General features: G+C 47.1%; 1 protein-coding gene across 5 annotated transcripts in view; it reads left to right on the forward strand.

The window, feature by feature from the left end:
- The window catches only part of LOC124037969 (potassium voltage-gated channel subfamily C member 1-like), a 147,059-nt gene that overhangs the window by 14,281 nt on the left and 110,867 nt on the right, over positions 1 to 21,911 (forward strand). The gene's annotated exons all lie outside the window — the stretch shown is intronic.

Genomic DNA, 21,911 nt, shown 5'->3' on the forward strand with positions numbered 1-21,911 from the left:
GTGGAATTATGTGGAAAATACATTGGATTTGAAAAAACTAATCAACCATTATTGTTTATCTCATTTCAACCGGTGTTGTAAACATTGAAATTAGGGTAAAACTTCATCTTAAATAGATTGACTTAACCTGACTAACAGGTTGTTACATCAATCTAATTTCAACATAGTCATTACAACTATGTACACGATGAAATTGCATTGAACATTCCACATAGAAATACATTCAATATATATTGGGTGGTTGAAGTATTGAATTTGATATTTGATAAGACATATGTTATTTGACCTTGTTTCAATGTTGATAGTAAAATGGTTTGTTTGAATCAACGTCATGGTTTCAATATCATGCCATCAACCGAAATAAAGAGGTATTTTGAAATATAATGGGAAGTCACAGTCCAACGATTCCTGGCTGAACTATGACTCCTACTGGTGCACGAGAGGTAATGCACGTCAGTGAGAACAAGTCTACCATCCAGAAGCCTACCTCTACGTCAGGGGTGTCAAAGTCAAATGGACGGGGAGGGCCAAATAAAAAATTTAGCTACAAGCCGAGGGCCGGACTGTTCGAATGTTCATTGAAAATTTTTTAAATGACGCATATAGTCTAGTGAACCTAATTGAACCTACTGAAAACCTAACAAATATATTCCAATATGATCAGATAAATAAAGCAATATTTTCTTATGGCTCTGTCAGTAATCTTTAATTTTCAACAGACACAAAAGACAAATTTCCTTTATATAAAAATCCCCATAACATGAACATTAAATGAAAGAAACCGGTATTCAAGGCACCATCAGTAGCCTATATTTTCTATTTTAGCAAAAGTGGGCTAAATTTACTTCAAAGAAAAAAACAATAATAGCAATTTTCTATCATCCACTCAACTTGGTTTTAAATGCCTTCACTGTACTGTACATATCAGAGATGACACGATCCCGACCCTGCAGCTGCAAGTTCATTGCATTCAGATGACTCGTAATGTCACACAGAAAAGCCATTTCACACAGAAACATTTCGTCTCGGAGTTGTGTTGTGTCTTTCCCTTTGCTGTCCAAGAACAGACAAATCTCCTCACGAAGCTCGAAACATCTTTGAAGCACCTTTCCCTGGCTTAGCCATCGCACCTCTGTGTGATAAGGCAAATCACCATGCTCCGTTTCTAACTCCGTCAAAATGCCTTGAACTGGCGGTGATTCAAACCTTTGGCTCTGATAAAGTTAACTGTGCGTGATGATGCTCATTACATGCTCCATTTTCAAGGCTTTACCGCACAACGCTTCCTGGTGTATGATACAATGATAAGCTGTCAGCTCACCTGTCGCGTTTTCCTCTTGCATCTTTTCCCGTATCTTCACCACCAGTCCGCTCCTGTGTCCACACATCGCAGGTGCTCCGTCGGTTGTCAAACCCACGAGTTTTTCCCAAGGCAGCTCCATCTCATTTACACATCTTGACACCTCTTCATACAAATCATGCCCCGTAGTTGTGCCATGCATAGGACGTAAAGCCAAAAACTCCTCTGTCACGCTTAGGCTGGAGTCCACTCCGCGGATGAAAATTGACAACTGGGCAATGTCAAAATGTCGGTGCTCTCATCCACAGCCAAGGAATATGCAATGAAATCTTTTCCCTTTTTCACAAGCTGCTCTTTTAGATTGATGGACAACTGGTCTACTCTCTCGGCAATGGTGTTTCTGCTCAGACTCACATTTAAAAAGAGTTGCCTTTTTTCTGGGCAAACTTCGTCACAAACTTTAATCATGCAGTTTTTGATGAAATCCCCCTCCGTAAATGGCCGGGCTGATTTAGCGATCTCTTCTGCCAAAATAAAACTGGCCTTGACAGCAGCCTGGCCTTGTGATTTGGCTTTTTGAACAGAGCCTGTCGAGATTTGAGGCCTCGTTTTAATTCCTCTGCCTTTGTAGCCTTTGTTCCATGTCCATATTCTTGTTTTGTCCGCGTGTTTCGTTTCATAATGTCGTCTCAGATTATACTCTTTCAGTACCGCCACACTTTCTCCACACAGAAGACACACAGGTTTTCCAGCTACCTCCGTGAACAAATACTCCGACTCCCACCTTGTTTGAAACCCCCGGTTCTCAGTGTCCACCTTCCGTTTTGCCATTTTTGATGGGTATCTGAAAGTTAATTTCACTGTGATGCTGACAACTGCTGTGCCAATAAATATTGAAATGAAGCAGCCTACTGCTCGGTGCGTCACCATTGCATTGTGGGAAATGTAGTATTGGTGCGTGTAAAAGATCTGCGGGCTGCCGGCTTGCTGCGGTCTGCGGGCCGGTTCTAATAACAAATCAAGATCATCCCAGGGGCCGTAAAAAACCTTCTCGCGGGCCGGATGTGGCCCGCGGGCCTTGACTCTGACATATGTGCTCTACGTAGACTACTTAGCTTTGGCAACAAGCTGCGTTTGATTCAGCTGAGCTGTCATGTCAACACATTTAGACATTGATCATCTTCCCTACTCATTTGCGTAGACTACCTAAATAATGTTGACTAGTTGAAGGTAACTCCTCTAACTTTTCTTACACAAGCTGTATGTGAAAGTAACAGTCGAAGTGAGGTTGGGTTTATGTAGGCTACATTAACATCTGATTTTCCCAAAGGACACCATCAATTAAATACAAGTCCATGTATTTAAGTTGAAGTTTTACCCCAATTTCAATGTTCTCAACACCTGTTGAAACGAGATGAAAACAGCGCGGGTTGATAACGTTTTTCAAATCCAATGTATTTTCCATGTCGATTCGATGTCACAATACGTCAACCAGTGTGTGCCCAGAGGGTTTGGCTCCAGTCCCTTTATGCCTCTAACGGCCGATTTCTGATCAGATCTATTTGTCTCACTGCTAACCAGCACCAGTTAGAGCAACAACAAAAAAAATATGAAAAGAGGCCTGGGATCAGTTGAGGCATAATGTAAAAACGTAAAAGATAGCCACAAGAAGTTGTTTAGGAACGGATTTCAGTCCAAGGGTCAAGCCAGTCATACGGGATAGCTAAGGTATAGGGTTGTAATCTTGTCAGCGAGACACTCAAGTAACCTCTGGAGGAACTTGATCCAGTGCACTGCAATGTGAGATGATATAAAAACACCTCCGACCGAAACATTTGTCATATAAAAGGTCGTTTGGGAGTTTTTATGATGTGAATTATTATTAGATTTTTTTGTTCCTTTTATACGGCCTTTAATTCTATTCATGGGAACCATTATAGAGATTGTTTTTCAATGAAAAGCACATTTATAAATTCAACGTATTATTATTAACGAAAGGAGAGGTCGCAATAAGGGCCTGTGTTCATGTGGCTTCTGTCCCGCTAGTCTACATCCTCTGGGGGAAGGGGTAGGGGTAGAGGTAGGGGTAGAGGTAGGGGTAGGGGTAGAGGTAGGGGTAGAGGTAGGGGTAGAGGTAGGGGTAGAGGTAGGGGTAGGGGTAGAGGTAGGGGTAGGGGTAGGGGTAGGGGTAGAGGTAGGGGTAGGGGTAGGGGTAGGGGTAGAGGTAGGGGTAGAGGTAGGGGTAGAGGTAGGGGTAGGGGTAGGGGTAGAGGTAGGGGTAGGGGTAGGGTAGGGGTAGGGGTAGAGGTAGGGGGGGTAGGGGTAGGGTAGGGGGGGTAGAGGTAGGGGTAGGGGTAGGGGTAGGGGTAGAGGTAGGGGGTAGGGGTAGGGGTAGAGGTAGGGGTAGGGGTAGGGGTAGGGTAGGGGGTAGGGGTAGGGGTAGGGGTAGGGGTAGGGTAGGGGTAGGGGTAGAGGTAGGGGTAGAGGGGGTAGGGGTAGGGGTAGAGGTAGGGGTAGTGGTAGGGTAGGGGTAGGGTAGAGGTAGGGGTAGAGGTAGGGGTAGGGTAGGGGTAGGGGTAGGGGTAGAGGTAGGAGGTAGGGGTAGAGGTAGAGGTAGGGGTAGGGGTAGGGTAGGGGTAGAGGTAGGGGTAGGGGTAGGGGTAGGGGTAGGGGTAGGGGTAGGGGTAGAGGTAGGGGTAGAGGTAGGGGTAGAGGTAGGGGTAGGGGTAGGGGTAGAGGTAGGGGTAGGGGTAGAGGTAGGGGTAGGGGGGGAGTAGAGGTAGGGGTAGGGGTAGAGGTAGAGGTAGGGGTAGAGGTAGGGGTAGGAAGGGGTAGAGGTAGAGGTAGGGGTAGGGGTAGGGGTAGGGGTAGAGGGGGGTAGGGGTAGAGGTAGAGGTAGGGTAGGGGTAGGGGTAGAGGTAGGGGTAGAGGTAGGGGTAGAGGTAGGGGTAGGGGTAGGGTAGGGGTAGGGGTAGGGGTAGAGGTAGGGGTAGGGGTAGGGGTAGGGGTAGGGTAGGGGGGGTAGAGGTAGGGGTAGAGGTAGGGGTAGGGGTAGAGGTAGAGGTAGGGGTAGGGGTAGGGGTAGAGGTAGGGGTAGGGGTAGGGGTAGAGGTAGGGGTAGGGGTAGAGGTAGGGGTAGGGGTAGAGGTAGGGGTAGAGGTAGGGGTAGGGGTAGAGGTAGGGGTAGAGGTAGGGGTAGGGGTAGAGGTAGGGTTAGGGGTAGAGGTAGGGGTAGGGTAGAGGTAGGGGTAGGGGTAGAGGTAGGGGTAGGGGTAGAGGTAGGGGTAGAGGTAGGGGTAGGGGTAGGGGTAGAGGTAGGGGTAGGGGTAGAGGTAGGGGTAGTGGTAGGGGTAGGGGTAGGGGTAGAGGTAGGGGTAGGGGTAGGGGTAGGGGTAGAGGTAGGGGTAGGGGTAGGGGTAGAGGTAGGGGTAGGGTAGGGGTAGAGGGGGGTAGGGGTAGGGTAGGGGTAGGGGTAGGGGTAGAGGTAGGGGTAGGGGTAGGGGTAGAGGTAGGGGTAGGGGTAGAGGTAGGGGTAGGGGTAGAGGTAGGGGTAGAGGTAGGGGTAGGGGTAGAGGTAGGGGTAGAGGTAGGGGTAGGGGTAGAGGTAGGGTTAGGGGTAGAGGTAGGGGTAGAGGTAGAGGTAGGGGTAGGGGTAGAGGTAGGGGTAGGGTAGGGGTAGGGGTAGGGGTAGGGGTAGAGGGGGGTAGGGGTAGGGGGTAGAGGTAGGGGTAGGGGTAGAGGTAGGGGTAGTGGTAGGGGTAGGGGTAGAGGTAGGGTAGGGGTAGAGGTAGGGGTAGGGGTAGAGGTAGGGGTAGGGGTAGGGGTAGGGGTAGAGGTAGGGGTAGAGGTAGGGGTAGGGGTAGAGGTAGAGGTAGGGGTAGGGGTAGGGGTAGGGTAGGGGTAGGGGTAGAGGTAGGGGTAGGGGTAGGGGTAGGGGTAGAGGTAGGGGTAGGGGTAGGGGTAGGGGTAGAGGTAGGGGTAGGGGGTAGAGGTAGGGGTAGAGCTAGGGGTAGGGGTAGGGGTAGAGCTAGGGGTAGGGGTAGGGGTAGGGGTAGGGGTAGAGGTAGGGGTAGAGGTAGGGGTAGGGGTAGGGGTAGAGGTAGGGGTAGGGGTAGGGGTAGGGGTAGAGGTAGGGGTAGAGGTAGGGGTAGAGGTAGGGGTAGGGGTAGGGGTAGAGGTAGGGGTAGAGGTAGGGGTAGAGGTAGAGGTAGGGGTAGGGTAGGGGTAGGGGTAGGGGTAGAGGTAGGGGTAGAGGTAGGGGTAGAGGTAGGGGTAGGGGGTAGAGGTAGGGGAGGTAGGGGTAGGGGTAGAGGTAGGGGTAGGGGTAGGGGTAGGGTAGGGGTAGGGGTAGAGGTAGGGGTAGGGGGGGTAGGGGGGGTAGGGGTAGGGGTAGGGGTAGGGTAGGGGTAGGGGTAGGGGTAGAGGTAGGGGTAGGGGTAGGGGTAGGGGGTAGGGTAGGGGTAGGGGTAGGGGTAGAGGTAGGGGTAGGGGTAGGGGTAGGGTAGGGGTAGGGGTAGGGGTAGAGGTAGGGGTAGGGGTAGGGGTAGGGGTAGGGGTAGAGGTAGGGGTAGGGGTAGGGGTAGGGGTAGGGGTAGGGGTAGGGGTGGGTGGGGGCTTTTCCTCTTGGCCCTGAGGGAACACTCTTTCCCCTTGTGTAAAAATGGCTAATTTGGCACAGGACTGGGGGCAAAAAAACAACAACACCTAAACACCCTCTTTCCCTTCCCCTCTTCCACTTCTCTCTTTCTCTTCCCTCCCCTCCTCCACTTCCCTTCCACCCCTCTCTTTCTCTCCCCTCTTCCAATCCAGTCTTCCCCTCTACCACTCAGTTCCCCATTTCCCCCCTCTTCCATTCTTTCCCTCCCCTCCTCCACTCCCCTCTTGCTCTCTTTCTCCTCCCCTTTTCTCCCATCCTCCACTCTGTCTTCCCCTCTTCCCCTCTTCTTCTGGTTATAGGATGGTGGGATGATTCCCGTCCTCCGGAGAGAGAGAGAACTGGAAGCTTTTGGAGATTTGTGGGATTTGTCAGGCAGATGTCAAATTCTCTTTACTTAGAGGCTTGTATTAGCCTCCTCACTTAGACCTACGGGGCCCAGTTCAATCAAAACTGCTAACCAGGTTTCCGCGGTAAAGCAATGATGTGGCGAGAATACTTTAATTGTATTGATTTGAAACTTTAATTGTATATGTGTATTGATACGCTCAGAAAAACAATGTTTAGGCCTACATTAGAAACAAAATAAATCTTTAGAACATATCAATGAACGTCAATAGGACATATCAAACACAACTGCCTCCCATTTACCACAAAATGGTGGAAAGTATTACCCGTTTCCCTATACAATGTAAAGCACCTTGAGTTTGAGGAAACTGTTGTTTCCTGTTCTGTTGTGATCTGTTCTGTACTATAAACACAAATCATGACCATTATAATGCAGATGTAATTTCCTGGAAGTATACCATGTGAGGTGCTGCTGAAAAGGCCAGGCCTTGCATCCTTGATGAGTATTTATGGATCAGTAGAGATAAGTGAATGGCATTTGGATTACCAGTGAAGAAATGACACAGGAGTAGAGAATAGTTATTGTAGCCAAGCCATTTAGGTGTGAGGCGCTCCAAGTCGAATCGAACATTGCCTAAGGGTCAATGAATTGACAAGAAATACATTACACACACACACACACACACACACACACACACACACACACACACACACACACACACACACACACACACACACACACACACACACACACACACACACACACACACACACACACACACACACACACACACACACACACACACACACACACACACACACACACCAAGCGATGGTTTATTGCATACAGAATTTGCCTTGCACACTCTGTTTCTCACCCAACCCGCTCCTGTTTCTCTCTCCCACAATATTTCATTTTTGAACAGGGTTGGATAAATGGATCTGAGGGTGGAAAGAGACTAAGAGAGAATAAGAGAGGGAGAAAAGGAGAGATGGAGAAAGCGAGAGAAGGAAAGGGAGAAAAAGAGAGAGGGAGAGATGGAGAGTGAGAGAGAGATGGAAAATGAGGGAGAGAGAGAGAGGAAGTAAAGGAAAGATGGAGAGACATCCTGTCTTTAAAAAAATAACACACACACACACACATTATAAACCTCTCCTTCAATTTCTGTGCACCACGTCAATAACATGATGGTTTCCGTAAACCCTCTCAGTGTGTTCACGATGTTGAAATCCCTCGTGGAACTTTATAGGCAAAGACTGAGTGTCTCGGTATGTGTGTGTGTGTGAGAATGTGTGTGCACTGCAGAGAGCAGGTCTGTGAGAGGAGGGGGACTCTTGAAATGATGACGGTAATGCTGCAGAGCTCTGTGAGAGAGAGAGAGAGAGAGAGAGAGAGAGAGAGAGAGAGAGAGAGAGAGAGGAGGCTGGCGGGAAGGAGGAAGTGAGAGAGAGATGCGGCGGAGCAAGAAGGAAGAGGAGGAGGAGGAGGAGGAGATGAGGTGCCTGGGAATGAAAGAGGGATGATTTGAGAGAGAAAAGAAGGAGAGAGCAGTGATGGAGGGACGATCCTGGGCGTAGCAGTATCAAAGCACCTCAGGCCAAAGACTGCTGGGGAAAAAACCTACACGTGCAGAATAAAGGCAATTGGACAGACAGGAATGCAAGACAGTACAGAAAGTAGTAGAGAGAGAGTAGGAAGAGAGAGAGATTTGCAAAGAGGGATGGAAAGAGATAGATAGCAAAGTTCTGTGTTTTAATAAAATCTCTCTCTTACACAAAGTCTGTGAAGCGTGGGTACATTTACCAGCCAACCCAGTCAATCTATGGGTGGCCCTGTCTCAGACGGTTTGGACACAGTTGGCCCGTGTGTGGAGAAGATTCCAGTGTGTCTTTGTGGAATAGTGGCTGCTCCGCTCTCTGCTGACTATTCCTGTACAAATACAGACGCAATGACTCAGTGCCCAGAGCCTGTGTGTGTGTGCCTGTGTGTGTTTATTCTCTAGGACAAGAATGCTTTTCCCCCATGCAGTGTGGGTACTTTACTACAGAACGTATGTGTGTGGAGTGGGAGAGAGATGGAGAGAGAGAGGTACAATGAGGAGCAACATTTTAAAATAGTGATTGATATGAGGGCACAGAGAGAGAAGAGAGACTGACAGAGGGAAAGAAGGAGGGAGCGAGAGGAGGACACGAGAGGAACATTTGCAAGGACAAACATGCGTAGTGCACTGCAGTGATCAGGATGGAATACTAAGCAGAAAAAATGCAATGCCTTCTCTTTTTCTGGTTTCACCTCAATGGACAGGGTGTGTGTGTGTCCTGGCCAGAGAGAGAGAGAGGGAGTGTGTGTGTGGGTGTGAGAGTGTCCGTCTGCATGTGTGTGTGTGTGCGAGAGTAAGGACCAGTTGATGTGTGTGTGTGTGTGTGTATCTGTGTATCTGTGTGTGTAATTCTGCGTGTTTATGGCTTCCTATTGCACTTACTGTACTTTCCACAGTCTAATGAACCGGAATACAATGTACACCATAAGCACTCTCCAAGACTTAGGGGTTAGTGCTCTAATTACCTGAAGCTAACATTACCCTCTATACTTCACTGTTCTTCAAGAGTTAGTGCTCTACCTACTGAAGCTAACATTACTTTACTGTTCCACTTTCCCTTAAATAGAATTCCTATGGTGTTTCCATCCTTCCAAACCTAGATCTTTAAGATGTCCTAATTACCATGAATATTCCCAAGGCTGCCGGGCTTTTTCTGTTCCCGGTCCCACATGGGAGCATCTCCCTCCTCTTTCTGTCCTTCTCTTTCTGTCCTTCTCTCTCTTTCTCTTCATTTGTCAGCTCTTCTTCTTCTTCTTCTTCTTCTTCTTCTTCTTCTTTGCTTCCTTGTCGTCCTCCTGCCTTTTCTTCTTATTGTCTCTTTCTTTCTGTCTGTCTATCTTCATCTCTCTATCTGTCACTCAGACTCTGTCTCCCAGCGGAAACGTGTGTCCACTTCTAAGGGCTCTTAATGTTCCCTCCTTAGGGAAGATAGGAAGTAATGTCCACTCGGGTGCTAAGACGTCTCCACTGACTTCTCTTCAGGAATGAAGTACGTTTAGGACACGGACACTCAGACCCAATGGGATATGTGAGAGTTTATTCCACTCTTTGGAAACATCAATGCACACTCCTAAGGGCATGGGGATGTTCCCTCCCTATGTAGGGTACACTTTAGTCCCTGGTTAGTGAGGACTGAGCAGTAGTGTCATTACTGTTGAATGAGCTGGTTATATAAATGGCCTGGATGCGTAGGACTGTCTCAACATCTATATGTCTCAATGGGCAAAATACAGTATATGGATCAGAGGGAAGGGAGGGATAAGGAGAATGGGGAGAGAAGAGAGGGGGGGAGAAGAGTGAGAGAGGTAGAAAAGAGAGATGGGGATTAAAGAGAGAGCTAGAAGAGAGAGAGAGTGGAAAGAGGGTTTTCGTGTCATTAGGGATGGTTTGAAATGTACAGAATGGGGACCAGGAGGAAAATGGGAGAAGGTCATGCTTTTTCAATTTCAGTCATGGGGTGGGTTTAGTATTTAAAAAACAAAATCTAATCCAGAGGAGGGTCATGTAATTTGTAATTGATGAAATTTCAATAGTTCTCAGTGTCCTAGAATTAGTTGCTTTCTAGGCTATTATCGATGTGTGCCTGATGCCGCCCCTCATCTCTGATTCTCTGCTGGGCGTGAAAATACAAGTGCACCTATCGGCTATTTAGTGTGTTCTCAATCAAATGCTCCACAGGCTATAGGCTCGGCTACAGAAGCACAGAGCAACGTTATATTTCTAAGAATATGTACTTCCTTTTTTTGAGCTGCTGGGATGGTGTAAATAAAACTAGGCTGCCATGTTCTTTCTGATACATTATTTTTTTTTAATGCTGCCTAAACCAATGACTGTGCTGTGTAGCAGTGGCAGTTCAGGAGTTAGAGTCAAAGGCTTCTTCCCAAAATCTTTATCTATTCATATTCCCCCAAAATTCTACATTGTGCGTGCGGACTAGCCTATACTATTCAGTTTGAGCGGGAAAGCGAGAAGATGACAAGGAGGACCGGAAGTCAACTTTGATAGGTTGCTACTACTATAATTGACTTTAATATAAACCATATGTTTCTAGCCCATGATGGAACTATACTCAACACAAATATAAACGCACCAAGCAAAAATGTCTAAGATTTTACTGAGTTCCAGTTCATATAAGGAAATCAGTCCATTTTAATAAATGTATTAGGCCATAATCTATGGATTTAACATGACTGGGAATATAGATATGCATCTGTTAGTCACAGATACAAACATTTAAAAAACCTAAGGGCGTGGATCAGAAAACCAGTCAGTATCTGGTGTGACCACCATTTGCCTCAAACAGCATCTCCTTCACATAGAGTTGATCAGGCTGTTGATTGTGGCCTATGGAATGTTGTCCCACTCCTCTTCAATGGCTGTGCGAAGCTGCTGGATATTGACGGGAACTGGAACACACTATCCTACACGTCCATCCAGAGCATCCCAAACATGCTCAATGGCTGACATGTCTGGTGAGTATGCAGACCATGGAAGAACTGGGACATTTTCAGCTTCCAGGAATTGTGTACAGATCCTTGGGACATGGGGCTGTGTATTATCATGCTGAAACATGAGGTAATGCCTGTGGATGAATGGCACGACAATGGGCCTCAGGATCTCGTCACGGTATCTCTGTGCATTCAAATTACCATCAATTAATTGCAATTGTTCTCACTGTCCGTAGCTTATGCCTACAATACCATAACCCCACCGCCCGCATGGAGCACTCCGTTCACATCAGCAAACCGCTCTACTACACGACGCCATACACGTGGTCTGCGGTTGTGACGCCGGTTGGACGTACTGCCAAATTCTTTAAAACAACATTGGAGGTGGCTTATGGTAGAGAAATTATCATTAAATTCTCTGGCTAGAGCTCTGGTGGACATTCCTGCAGTCAGAATGTCAATTGCAAGCACCCTTAGCCTAGTGGTTAGAGTATTGGGCTAGAAACCAAAAGAATGCTGAATCGGATCCCCGAGCTGACAAGGTAAAAGTCTGTCATTCTGCCTCTGAATAAAGGGAGTTCATCCACTGTTCCCTGGGCGCTGAAGATGTGGATGTCAATTATGGCAGTCCCCCACACTCTCTGATTCAGAGGGGTTGGGTTAAATGCGGAAGACAGATTTCAATTGAATGCTTTCTGTTGTACAACTGACTAGGTATCCCCTTTTCCCTTCCCTCAACACTTGAGACATCTGTTACATTGTGTTGTTTGACAAAACTGCAGATTTTAGAGTGGCCTTTTATTGTCCCCAGCACAAGGCACACCTGTGTAATGATCATGCTGTTTAATCAGCTTCTTGATATGTCATACCGGTCAGGTGGATGGATTATCTTGGCAAAGGAGAAATGCTCACTAATAGGGATGTAAACAAATTTGTCCACAAAATCTTTAAAAAAGAAGCTTTTTGGGCATACAGTATGGACCATTTCTGGGATATTTTATTTCAGCTCACAAAACATCAGACAAACACTTTACATGTTGCGTTTATATTTTTGTTATAGCATATTTATCAGAGATATTGATCTCACAATATGCGAGATTTTACTAACTTGCATTGTGGTGCTGAAACATGAAGCGATAGCCGCGGCACAATTAATCCGACAGATCATGGTGCTGCCTGTGTCTGTGAAATTAAAACCAGGACTTGAGGGGGTATAAGAGGGTATGTGTGTGCCATAGGCTTACCTTTGGCTAAGGACTATTGTTTTGTTTTTAAAAAAGCATAGGCCTACCCCTTGTTAGCTTAAAGAGATGCTTCAAAATCCCGAAGTATCCATTCTAAGATTTTGAAGAAAATAAAACTGATCCGATTATATAAAGTGATCTATAACAGTGCTTTGGTCCTAGAGTAGACGAATTAAACTACTTCTATGCTCGCTTCGAGGCAAATAACACTGAAACATGCATGAGAGCACTAGCTGTTCTGGACGACTATGTGATCACACTCTCCACAGCTGATGTGAGTAAGACCTTTAAACAGGTCAACATTCACAAGACCGCAGTGCCTGTAGTGAAGCAGGTTGAGAGCTTCAAGTTCCTTGGTGTCCACATCACCAACAAACTAACATGGTCCAAGCACACCAAGACAGTCGTGAAGAGGGCACAGCCATACCTATTTCCCCTCAGGAGACTGAAAAACTTTGGCATGGGTCCTCAGATCCTCAAAAGGTTCTACAGCTGAGGAAGGCCCTGAAAATTGTCAAAGACTCCAGCCACCCCAGTCATAGACTGTTCTCTCTGCTACCGCACGGCAAGCGGTACCGGAGCGCCAAGTCTAGGTTCAAGAGGCTTCTAAACAGCTTCTACCCCCAAGCCATAAGACTCCTGAACATCTAATAACATGGCTAACCAGATTTTTTGTATTGCCCCCCCCCCCCTTTGACGCTGCTACTCTGTCATTATCTATGCATAGTCACTTTAATAACTCTACCTACATGTACATATCACCTCAATTACCTTGATTAACTTGTGACCCCACACATTGACTTTGTACCGGTACCCCCTGTATATAGCCTCACTATTATTATTTTACTGCTGCTCTTTAACTACTTGTTACTTTTATTTCTTATTCATATATATTTTTTAACTGCATTGTTGGTTAGGGGCTTGTAAGGAAGCATTTATGGTCTACACCTGTTGTATTCGGCGCATGTGACTCATAAAATGTGCTTTGCTGCTTTATGCTAGAAACAAGATGTGAAAGACCTGGGACAGATGGGACGTTGGATGCATATGCGAACATCTTCGTTTAGTTTCTATGACATTCATTGGCTGAGCTACAGATTTCTATAGCCGAGGAGACAAAAAAATAGACTTTGCTTGGGAAGTAATCTAAATCTGTCGCTATCAATTGATTAAGCTATTCACTTTCTGTACAATATAAGACGTTTAAACCCAGACAGCTTTTAGGGAAACTCTTGTGACCTTCTCACGTTGGTTTAAGCCTTGGAAGAAGAGTAGCCAGCAGTTAAAGCTTACATTTTTCTGCTTCTATAGGCTTACTTTGTCTGGAGTGGAAAGGTAGGCCTAACTTTTGAAAGTACCCTACTCGTATTCATAGTGAAGTGTCAGATTTATTTAGTTGCAAACAGGGACAGTTTCGTTGCAAACAAGTCACAATGATTTGGCATTGGAGAAATACGATGAGATGAACACATAGGCCTATCTCTCTGTCCATTCTTATCTTGTAATTTGTGTGGTTTAAAAAAAAAACTTCTGCTATGGTCTCCTGTCATGTGAAATGACGTAGAATTGCATGACATTTAAAAAAAATAAAAGGCTTATTTTTCTCAGACCTGCAAAGATAGATTCATGCAGTGCTTTTATTATAAAGAAGATATTTCACCCCTGCTCTATTTTCACGGTGGTTTGCGAACCCACAACCTTCTGGCCCGCAGCCCTATGATATCATTATTCCTGCATTGCCATGTAAATGTTACAGAGACGAATAGCAGTTTCTAAAACTGCATATCTAAGTCTCTGGTCCGTCCTAGAAGTGAGGGTAAACGGTAAGCATGTTCTCTGTTATCCAATTTTCTGTTTTAATGATTATTTTGGGTGTAGGGGAGTGTCACTTGTTTTTTTTTAAGCGTTCAGGGGAGGGTTTAGTTCAAATGTATTTTTCAGAGAGGCTTGATTTTGTCCAGGTCAGCCATGTTATAAATAACGTACACTCCCTTTCTCCTTGCAACTTGCTGTTCACATATTGTCATGCAGGTGAAAGAGGACCCAAACGCGACTTAACAGAAACAGAGTTTATTAATGTTCAAAACGGAATAACTGAAATCCTCTAGATTTGTAGAGGGGAAAACAACTGGAGAAGCGGCCACAGACTGCAGGTCGCTTCTCGGGTAGGCGCAGGCCGCAGTCGACTGAGACACCTGCTCACACGCAGCGTCTGATGAAGGCACAAAACACGACAGGACAGGGTGATACACAATCACGGCAAAAAACACGACAGGACAGGGCGAAACGCAATCACAGCATGGTGAATACAAAACAAGGAACCGACGGCACAGGAACGGATCACAAAGGAATAAATAGGGACTCTAATCAGGGGAAAGGATCGGGAACAGGTGTGGGAAGACTAAATGATGATTAGGGGAATAGGAACAGCTGGGAGCAGGAACGGAACGATAGAGAGAAGAGAGAGCGAGAGAGTGAGAGAGGGAGGGGGAGAGAGAGGGATAGGAGGGAAAGAACCAAATAAGACCAGCAGAGGGAAACGAATAGCATGGGGAGCACAGGGACAAGACATGATAATAAATGACAAACATGACAGTACCCCCCCACTCACCGAGCGCCTCCTGGCGCTCTCGAGGAGGAACACTGGCAGCAACGGAGGAAATCATAGATCAAACGGTCCAGCACGTCCCGAGAAAGAACCCAACTCCTCTCCTCAGGACCGTAACGAAAACGATAAAAAGGGAAACTAGGGTACTACTCTAAAAAAAAAATGAGAACTAGGGACAGACTGAGACACAGCAAGGGCAGGGACAAGAACAGGAGAGATGCGATGGCAGGGAACAGACTGAGACCCAGCAAGACCAGGAGCAGAAGCAGAAAAAAAAAAAAAAATTACCAGACTTCTTCTGCGCGCAGTCTGAACACGCAGCCACGAAACGGCGCGTGTCACGCTCCTGAGTCGGCCACCAAAAGCGCTGGCGAATAGACGCAAGAGTGCCTCGAACACCGGGATGACCAGCTAACTTGGCAGAGTGAGCCCACTGAAGAACAGCCAGACGAGTGGAAACAGGAACGAAAAGGAGGTTACTAGGACAAGCGCGCGGCGACGCAGTGTGCGTGAGTGCTTGCTTAACCTGTCTTTCAATTCCCCAGACTGTCAACCCGACAACACGCCCATAAGGAAGAATCCCTCGAGATCAGTAGAAGCCACAGAAGAACTAAACAGACGGGATAAGGCATCAGGCTTGGTGTTCTTGCTACCCGGACGGTAAGAAATCACAAACTCGAAACGAGCGAAAAACAACGCCCAACGAGCTTGACGGGCATTAAGTCGTTTGGCAGAACGGATGTACTCAAGGTTCTTATGGTCTGTCCAAACGACAAAAGGAACGGTCGCCCCCTCCAACCACTGTCGCCATTCGCCTAGGGCTAAGCGGATGGCGAGCAGTTCACGGTTACCCACATCATAGTTGCGCTCAGATGGCGACAGGCGATGAGAAAAATAAGCGCAAGGATGAACCTTATCGTCAGACTGGAAGCGCTGGGATAGAATGGCTCCCACGCCTACCTCTGAAGGTCAACCTCGACAATAAATTGTCTAGTGACGTCAGGAGTAACGAGGATAGGAGCGGACGTAAAACGTTCTTTTAGAAGATCAAAAGCTCCCTGGGCGGAACCGGACCACTTAAAACACGTCTTGACAGAAGTAAGAGCTGTGAGAGGGGCAGCAACTTGACAAATTACGAATGAAACGCCGATAGAAATTAGCGAAACCTAAAAAGCGCTGCAACTCGACACGTGACCTTGGAACGGGCCAATCACTGACAGCTTGGACCTTAGCGGAATCCATCTGAATGCCTTCAGCGGAAATAACGGAACCGAGAAAAGTAACGGAGGAGACATGAAAAGAGCACTTCTCAGCCTTTACGTAGAGACAATTCTCTAAAAGGCGCTGTAGAACACGTCGAACGTGCTGAACATGAATCTCGAGTGACGGAGAAAAAATCAGGATATCGTCAAGATAGACAAAAACAAAAATGTTCAGCATGTCTCTCAGAACATCATTAACTAATGCCTGAAAAACAGCTGGCGCATTGGCGAGACCGAACGGCAGAACCCGGTACTCAAAATGCCCTAACGGAGTGTTAAACGCCGTTTTCCACTCGTCCCCCTCTCTGATGCGCACGAGATGGTAAGCGTTACGAAGGTCCAACTTAGTAAAGCACCTGGCTCCCTGCAGAATCTCGAAGGCTGATGACATAAGGGGAAGCGGATAACGATTCTTAACCGTTATGTCATTCAGCCTCGATAATCCACGCAGGGGCGCAGAGTACCGTCCTTCTTCTTAACAAAAAGAACCCCGCCCGGCCGGAGAAGAAGAAGGCACTATGGTACCGGCGTCAAGAGACACAGACAAATAATCCTCGAGAGCCTTACGTTCGGGAGCCGACAGAGAGTATAGTCTACCTCGAGGAGGCGTGGTCCCTGGAAGGAGATCAATACTACAATCATACGACCGGTGAGGAGGAAGGGAGTTGGCTCGGGACCGACTGAAGACCGTGCGCAGATCATGATATTCCTCCGGCACTCCTGTCAAATCGCCAGGTTCCTCCTGAGAAGTAGGGAGAGAAGAAACGGGAGGGATGGCAGACATTAAACACTTCACATGACAAGAAACGTTCCAGGATAGGATAGAATTACTAGACCAATTAATAGAAGGATTATGACATACTAGCCAGGGATGACCCAAAACAACAGGTGTAAACGGTGAACGGAAAATCAAAAAGAAATAGTCTCACTGTGGTTACCAGATACTGTGAGAGTTAAAGGTAGTGTCTCAAATTTGATACTGGGAAGATGACTACCATCTAAGGCAAACATGGGCGTAGGCTTGTCTAACGGTCTGAAAGGAATGTTATGTTTCCGAACCCATGCTTCGTCCATGAAACAACCCTCAGCCCCAGAGTCAATCAAGGCACTGCATGTACACCCGAACCGGTCCAGCGTAGATGGACCGACATAGTAGTACAAGATCTAGATGAAGAGGACTGAGTAGTAGCGCTCACCAGTAGCCCTCCGCTTACTGATGGGCTCTGGCCTCTTACTGGACATGAATTAACAAAATGTCCAGCAACTCCGCAATAGAGGCACAGGCGGTTGGTGATCCTCCGTTCCCTCTCCTTATTCGAGATGCGAATCCCTCCCAGCTGCATGGGCTCAGTCTCAAAGCCAGAGGAGGGAGATGGTTGCGATGCGGAGCAGGGAAACACCGTTGATGCGAGCTCTCTTCCACGAGCCCGGTGACGAAGATCTACCCGTCGTTCTATGCGGATGGCGAGAGCAATCAAAGAGTCCACATCTGAAGGAACCTCCCGGGAGAGAATCTCATCCTTAACCACTGCGTGGAGTCCCTCCAGAAAACGAGCGAGCAGCGCCGGCTCGTTCCACTCACTAGAGGCAGCAAGAGTGCGAAACTCAATGGAATAATCCGTTATGGACCGTTCACCTTGGCATAAGGAAGCCAGGGCCCTAGAAGCCTCCCCACCAAAAACTGAACGGTCAAAAACCCGAATCATCTCCTCTTTAAAGTTCTGGAATTTGATAGAGCAATCAGCCCTTGCCTCCCAGATAGCTGTGCCCCATTCTCGAGCCCGGCCAGTAAGGAGTGAAATGACGTAAGCAACCCGAGCTCTCTCTCTAGAGTATGTGTTGGGTTGGAGAGAGAACACAATCTCACACTGCGTGAGAAAGGAGCGGCACTCAGTGGGCTGCCCGGAGTAGCAAGGTGGGTTATTAACCCTAGGTTCTGGAGGCTCGGCAGGCCAGGAAGTAACAGGTGGCACGAGACGTAGACTCTGGAACTGTCCAGAGAGGTCGGAAACCTGAGCGGCCAGGTTCTCCACGGCATGGCGAGCAGCGGACAATTCCTGCTCGTGTCTGCCGAGCATGGCTCCTTGGATCTCGACGGCAGTGTAACGAGCGTCTGAAGTCGCTGGGTCCATTCCTTGGTCGGTTCCTTCTGTCATGCAGGTGAAAGAGGACCCAAACGCGACTTAACAGAAACAGAGTTTATTAATGTTCAAAACGGAATAACTGAAATCCTCTAGATTTGTAGAGGGGAAAACAACTGGAGAAGCGGCCACAGACTGCAGGTCGCTTCGGGTAGGCGCAGGCCGCAGTCGACTGAGACACCTGCTCACACGCAGCGTCTGATGAAGGCACAAAACACGACAGGACAGGGTGATACACAATCACGGCAAAAAACACGACAGGACAGGGCGAAACGCAATCACAGCATGGTGAATACAAAACAAGGAACCGACGGCACAGGAACGGATCACAAAGGAATAAATAGGGACTCTAATCAGGGGAAAGGATCGGGAACAGGTGTGGGAAGACTAAATGATGATTAGGGGAATAGGAACAGCTGGGAGCAGGAACGGAACGATAGAGAGAAGAGAGAGCGAGAGAGTGAGAGAGGGAGGGGGAGAGAGAGGGATAGGAGGGAAAGAACCAAATAAGACCAGCAGAGGGAAACGAATAGCATGGGGAGCACAGGGACAAGACATGATAATAAATGACAAACATGACACATATAGAATTCACTGTATGTCGCTACTGTTGTCAAACTATTGTCTTCTACATTATGCATTTGACATTCACTTAGTAAACTCAAGCTTATGCATATTTGCTTTTGATGGAAAGAGATAAAGAGAGAGGAAAAGAGAAATATACGAAGAGAGGGGGGAGAGGAATATATATATATACACATGAGAGTGGGGAGATGGAGAGATTGCGTTAGAAGGCTCTCAAGTTTTTGAGGAGAATGGAGGCTCAGTTCCTATGGAAGATGTTTTTATCAATGAGAGGTGATCTAACCATTCACGAGCACTGTTCAACACTCAACACACAACTCTATGACACATATTTTCTCCTCTCTCTCTCTCCCCGCTCCAGCCCACTTACTCTCTCTCTCTTTCTTCCTCAGCTACCCCCCTCTCTCAGAGACATGCACACATATGCACACACTTATAGCAACACATGCATCCTGTACCTTTACACAATTACATATTGTATACACACACACACACACACACACACACACACACACACACACACACACACACACACACACACACACACACACACACACACACACACACACACACACACACACACACACACACACACACACACACACACACACACACACACACACACACACACACACACACACACTAGTCATGAGTTTAGACACTGTAATGATCCATGCAAGGTTGATGTGTGTAGGGCATAGTGTGTAGGGCATAATACATATTGCGTAGTGTGTAATGGAAAGTGGCGTATCGTAGACCAATGAGGCGCTAACCTTTTCAACAGCACCAAAAACAGGGGGGTGGTTGGTTTATCCTCTAACATCAGAATGGTTGTAGAAGTGTTCAAAAACATATTATATGCTGAATCTGACTGAGCTGGATGGATGTACACCCTGTGGTTCTCTAGAATGGCACCTATTCAATATTTAGTGCACTACTTTTGATCAGAGCCCTATGGGCCCTGGTCAAAATGTGGGCACAATTAAGGGAATAGTCACCAAATTGGCACCCCATTCCCAATTGGCACCCATTGTGGAATAGGGTAGAGATAGGTCATCACTGGGGCTCAAACTAATAAGACTATTCAGCTACAATTTGCCACTAAGTAATGTTTTTATATCAACTCCTGTACATTTTTCCTGGTCCGGTCACATGGTCAGAAGAGCTATAACTGGCAATAACTGTCCAGTCCCAGAATTTTCCCTTGCTTTAGCCTCATTTGATCCATACACCCATCCATCCATCCATCCATCCCCTACCTCCACTCTCTCTCTGGCCCAGGATAGGGACCAGCTGCTGGGCTGCTGGGGTTCTCCGGGCCCCTAGCCCCTGTGGCTCAACCACTCTGTGGCTCTGTTGCTCTGGCCAGTTCTCACTCCCTTTGCTTTGCTGCCAGGGATGGAGAGAGAAAGAGAAAGAGGAGAGCAGACTGTGGAGATGGAGAGAGATTTTAGTGAGAGATATTAGCAAGAGAGAATGAGGGAAGCATGGAAAGAGTGAAATAGAGAGATATAGAATGAGAGAGCGAGAGAGAGAGAGAGCGGAAGGGAAACGGAATGAGCAAGAAGCTGAGAAAGAGTAAAATGGGAGAATTAGAGAGGGAATGAGAGACAGAGAGATAGAGAGAAAGAAAGCGAGAGATAAATATATAGTCAGAGGGAGAGACAAATAGAGAGACCAAGAGGGAGGGAGAGCTGGCTGGTATGGTGCACAGTATGTCCTGTCCTAACCTCCTCCTTCCCCCAGATGGCTCTGATGCTGCTACTGATGATGGTGTGATTGGTCTTTCTCTCTCTCTCTCTCTCTCTCTCTCTCTCTCTCTCTCTCTCTCTTACCCTGCTTTCCTCTTTCGCCCTCGATCTCTTTCTCTCAATCAAATTCAAAGGGCTTTATTGACATGGGAAACATATGTTTACATTGCCAAAGGAAGTGAAAGATGATAAACAATAAAAAGTGAACACTCACAAAAGTTCCACCTCTCTCATCCTCTCCTTCTCATCCTCTCTCTATTCCTCTCACATGCTGACCCCCCCCCCCCTCTATTCTTTCTTTTACAGACTCTTCCTCGCTCCTCCCTCCCTACTGCAGGGTCTTTGCATTTCACACACCATCTCTATGCTTTAGTGGGATTCTACATTTACATTACATTTAAGTCATTTAGCAGACGCTCTTATCCAGAGCGACTTACAAATTGGTGCATTCACCTTATGACATCCAGTGGGACAGTCACTTAACAATAGTGCATCTAAAACTTAAGGGGGGGGGTGAGAGGGATTACTTATCCTATCCTAGGTATTCCTTAAAGAGGTGGGGTTTCAGGTGTCTCCGGAAGGTGGTGATTGACTCCGCTGTCCTGGCGTCGTGAGGGAGTTTGTTCCACCATTGGGGGGCCAGGGCAGCGAACAGTTTTGACTGGGCTGAGCGGGAGCTGTACTTCCTCAGTGGTAGGGAGGCGAGCAGGCCAGAGGTGGATGAACGCAGTGCCCTTGTTTGGGTGTAGGGCCTCTCACGTAAACACACTCAAACACACACTTCTCTGCTTGGTGTGGTGCATTCGAACACACACACACACACACACACACACACACACACACACACACACACACACACACACACACACACACACACACACACACACACACACACACACACACACACACACACACACACACACACACACACACACACACTGACTGGTGGCTGATCAATAGAGAATGGGTTGATGACCCCATGCACATTAAAGGGTCAGTAAGAGGCAGGTGGGCGGAGCTTTGCTGGCAATCATCTCAGTATCTGCTCACCGGTCACATCGCACACTAACACAGCCCCTCCCACCACATAGACTATACCTCAGAGTAGGTGGAAATTACCCAGGGTCAGAAATTCTGATTCTCTTTTGTAGTTGAGGTTAGAACTCTGATCCTAGATCTGTGCTTTTTTGTTAGATTAATTTAGAATCTAATACTGTCCATAATACATTGTTTTAAAACTAATACCACATGGATATCCCTCTACACATACTGGACACATACCCCCCCCTCTTGGGGCAATATTTATTAGTGTCCTGACTGATACTGCTCCCTATGGTATTCTCCATTCATGCAGCTCTAAAGACCGATCTCTTTCTGGCAGGTTCTCCTTTCAGTTATGGCTATGTTGTGTAGGAGCCCGGAGCAGGATTTGGCAGCTGGCTGTTCATGCCGTTCAGAACAGAGCAGTA

The sequence above is a fragment of the Oncorhynchus gorbuscha genome, linkage group LG06 (genome assembly GCF_021184085.1).
Source record: "Oncorhynchus gorbuscha isolate QuinsamMale2020 ecotype Even-year linkage group LG06, OgorEven_v1.0, whole genome shotgun sequence".
Lineage (NCBI taxonomy): Eukaryota > Metazoa > Chordata > Actinopteri > Salmoniformes > Salmonidae > Oncorhynchus > Oncorhynchus gorbuscha.